Genomic DNA, 4,658 nt, shown 5'->3' with positions numbered 1-4,658 from the left:
GTGCATTTCCCAGACGAGTACGGGGTAACCAGGCCCTGTCCGGGATCGGCGTCAGCCCCTTCTGTCCTGCGGGCGCTGCTGCCTGTTTTCCGTAGCCCACAAACTATAAACTTTTAAGTATTTTTAATTTAAATGGTTAAAAAAAATCAAAAGGAGAATCTTGTGGCATGTGAAAAAACATGAAACTTTTTATTTGACTGAATCCAGTATTTTCAAAGTTTGGCAAACTGGCCTGTGCACCAGATTTTGCCTGCCTGTGTTTGTAAATAAAATGTTATTGAAACACAGACTCTCACTTTCCTTTAAGGGAGATAGAACTTTCACACTACAGGGTAGTGGGCGAGCTGAGCAGCTGCACAAAGACCAAGTGGCATAAGTAGAGCCAAGAATATTTACTGTCTGGTCCATCACAGAAAATGTGTGCCAACTCTCTTCCCTCCCCAAGCCCCAAATGGTAGCTTCAACTATGAGTAGGACATTTGTGCCAAGACGGGAATGATGAGGAAAAAGGGAAGGAAATTTCAGGAATTCAAACTCCCTGGGGTGGAAACTCCTGTTGAACAAGCAGAAAGCTGGTCCTTAGGTGTGGCGGGAGCAGAGTGGACGGGGAGGCCAGGAGGGGGTGCAGGGTGGTGAGTCAGAGAATAGAGCCGGTCATTATGACAGGCCATGGGAAAGGGTCTTTGCCAGATTGCGAATGTCAAGGTAAGAAACATTCAAACCTGCAGGGCATTTTTGTGAGTTTATTTGAGCCAAACTATCGACAATGTCCAGGAAGCAAAATTTCAATGGGTTGAGAAAATGCTCAACCCAGAGAATGGCAGTTTTGCATTTTATTTTATACGTTACAATCAAAACAGAAGACATAAGTGGGTTACATGAAATCCATTGGTGATAGATTAGGGATTAGGAGAAGGTGGGGAGGGGGGCCTCTGGGATTGGATAAAAGGTAATGATAGTGGGTACAGGATACATAAGTAGGTATAGGATAGTTAACCGTCAACAATGAACTCAATAACAGTAACAATGAGAGGATTTGTGGTCTCCACCCTGCTGCTTTGGATATGTCTTGTGGGGTCTGAAAAAAAAGAAAATTACTCTAACATTCCAAAAGTATGTTAATGTAAATGCAAAAAGACAATAGACAGACTTCATTAAGGTAAAGATTGACTTTTGTCAGGGAAGATTCTAGTCTAGGACATGACTACCTATCATAAACTGCTTTTAGTTAAAAAGTTTTCATTTCAGCCCAGGCAGTGTGGTTCAGTGGTTGAGCATAGACCTATGAACCAACAGATCACTGGTTCAATTCTGGGTCTGGGCACATGGGTTGCAGGCTCAAGCCCCAGTAAACAAAGCCAGAGGCTAGCAGAAGAAATGAAACAGTAAAGATTAGGGCAGGAATAAAGGAAATAGAGAATAGAAAATTAATTAATAGAGATAATTAGTAGAATCAAATGTTAGTTTGAAATATCAACAAAGTTGATAAACCTATAACTAGACTCACAGGTCAAGATAAGAGAGAAAACTCAAATTACTAAAATCATGGATGAAAGGGGGGACATCATAGCCAACCTAGAAAAGATGATAGAAAAGATGGTAAAACAGTACCATGAAGAGTTGTATGCCAGCAGGTTAGACATCCTATATAAAATGAGCACATTCCTAGAAAGACACAAGTTACCAAAACTGACTTCAGAAGAAAAAGAAAATTGGAGAGAACCTATAATGAGTAAAGAAACTTCATCAATAATGATAATAATAATAATAATCTTCCCACAAAGAAAAGCCCAGGACCACATAGCTTCACTGGTGACATCTACCAAATGTTTAAAGAAAAATTAACACTAATTTTTCATAAACTATTTTGAAAACTAGAAAAGGAGGAAATATTCTATGGGTCTATTCTAACATTGTATGAAGAAAGAATTATCCTGATAACAAAACCAGACAAAGATATCACAAGAAAACTACAGATCAATATTCCTTATGAACAAAAATGCAAAAGTCCTGAACAAAATAGTAGCAAACTAAATCCAGCAATCCTATATAATAAAGAGCTAATATGCTAATTAGACCAGATGGCAGAACGACCTTCTGGAACAACCTTCCAGACTGACCAGTGGACAGGGGACAGGGCTATGAGGGTCTACACTTGCATGAATTTTGTGCATCGGGTCTCTACTGTATAATTGCTGGGGTCCAGCCCCAGCGGTCCAGGGGTTCCCAAAGGTGTGGGCAGAGTCGGCGAAGAATGTTTTACACGGAGACAGCGTTCAGAACTCTCTAGCTCTCTTTAGTCTCCGTGGATCTTCCCGTGCCTGCCTGAGCCACAGAGAAATATCCCTAGACAAGCTGGGCCTTCATTTTATAGTCAGAGGTAAACAAGGTAGTGGTTTCCATAGTTACACTGTTCTTGTGAGTTTTACTTATTTTAACCATAGTTATACTGTTCTTATGAGTTTCACTTGTTTTTGTTCTTGTTCTTGTTCTTGCTGCACTTCCCTCAGCCCATTAGCTTCCCAGATAAGATCTAGGAGTGTCATAAGGTCAAGCCTAATTATGCTTAAGAGGACTGTGCCCTCTAAGCCAGGACTTGTTTGTGACTTTGCCAACAGGTCAGTCTGAGGCTTAATCCTATATCAGCTCCCCACATATAATAAGAATTATAAATCCTGACAAGTGGAATTTATCCCAGGAATGCAAGTTTGGTTGGTTCAATATTAAAAAAAAAAATGACTATTTTAGTAGAATGGAGGACAAAAGATGCAGAAAATGCATTTAACAAAATCCAATACCCTTGCATGATTAAAAAAAGCACACCAATCAACAAATTTGGAACAGAGGAGAACTTCCTCAACCTGAGTAAGGTCATGTACAAAAATGCCACTGAGGATGATACTTAACAGTAAAAAGCTGAGTGCTTTCCCCCTAAGCTCAGGAACAAGACAAAGATGTCTGCTGGCACCATTTCTATTCAACATTGTACTATGTTCTAGTCAATGTAAGTAGGCAAGAAAAAGAAATAAAAGGCACCCAGATTAGTAAGGAAGCAGGGAAATGTAATATGCTAATTAGTCCTAATGGTGTCACAGTCACGACCACTAGGAGGAGTCTGCCTGTGCGTGCACAGTAGGGCATTGCTCCCAGAGATGGGGTGGAAGCGGGGAGGTGCTGGAAGGAGGCCCATGTCAGGGAGGGCAGGGGTGAGAGCCTGTAGTGCTATCTCTATTTGCAGATGACATGATCTTGTATATGGGAAATCCTAAGGAACCCATTAAAAAGCTGTTAGAGCTTAGTCCTTTGCCACCCACTGCTCTCACTCAGAGCGCCCCGCTGCTCACCTGCCTGGAGAAGGAGCACAGTGCAGCAGGCAGGAGGTTTCCACGCTCTCCTCTGGTGCCATGACCGGGTGGAGCTGTCGCGTTGCTCCAGAGACGGGGCGGAAGTGGGGAGGCACCTGGAGAAGGCAGAACCAGCCCTCTCTCTCATCATTGATGTTTCTCTCTCCCATTCCCTACCTCTCTGAAATCAATTTAAAAACTTTAAAAAAAAACCAGGCAACTCGAGGGACTGAGAGCAGGGCTTGAAGTAGCCAGAGAAGGCCAGAGGAGCCGGGGAGCTGGGCCAGGTGCCCTGGAGCTCTGCGTGGAGAGGTTCGGGTGTCAAGGCAGGGCAGCGGGTGGATGGGCTCCTAGTTAGAAATAAACGAGGAATTCAGCAAGGTTTCAGAGTATAAGCAAATATATACAAAACTCAATTGTTTTTCTATACACAAGCAAGGAACAATCTCAAAATGTAATTAAGAAAATTATTCCATAATTATACGCAAAGTAATAAAAGACTTAGGAACAATTTTAATAAAAGAATCCAAGACATAGACATATACAAGGAAAACTTAAAAAAATTAATTGAAAGAAATTAAAGACCCAAATAAATAGAAAGATATTCCATGTTCATGGATCAGAAAATTTAATGTTATTAAGATGGTAATAGTCCCCAAACTGATCTACAGACTCAATGTAACTATCAAAACTTAGCTTTTTCTAATAAATCGACAAAGTAATCCTAAACTTCATGTGGAAATGCAAGGAACCCAAAATAGCCCAAACAATCTTTAATCTTGAAAAAGACCAAAATTGGAGGACTGAACACTGCCAAATTTTAAAACTTACTGCAAAGCTACAGTGTGGTTTGCAGGTTAAGCTAGACATACAGATAAATGGAATAACAGTGAGAATTCAGAAATAAACCTGCACATTTATAGTCAATTAATTTTTGACAAGGGCATCAAGACCATTTAATGGGGAAAGAACAGTTTCCTCAACAAATGGTGCTGGGACAATGGGATCTTCACAAAAGGATAAAGTTGGACCCCTACCTCACACCATGCACAAAATGAACTTAAAATAGATCATAAACCTAATGTAAGAACTAAAACTATAAAACTCTTAGAAGAAAATATAGGAGAAAAATCTTCATGGCCTTGGTTTAGCAATGGTTTCTTAAATATGATACCAAAATCACAGGTGAAAAAAATAAAAAATAAATTGGACTTCACCAAAATTTAAAACTTCTGTGTTTCAAAGGACACCATCAAGAAAGTGGAAACAGCCCCAAAATAGGGGAAATATTTGAAAATCACATATCTGATAAAG

This window comes from Myotis davidii, unplaced genomic scaffold (genome assembly GCF_000327345.1).
Source record: "Myotis davidii unplaced genomic scaffold, ASM32734v1 scaffold341, whole genome shotgun sequence".
In the NCBI taxonomy this organism is placed as follows: Eukaryota; Metazoa; Chordata; class Mammalia; order Chiroptera; family Vespertilionidae; genus Myotis; species Myotis davidii.
Note: the sequence above shows the minus strand (reverse complement) of the source record.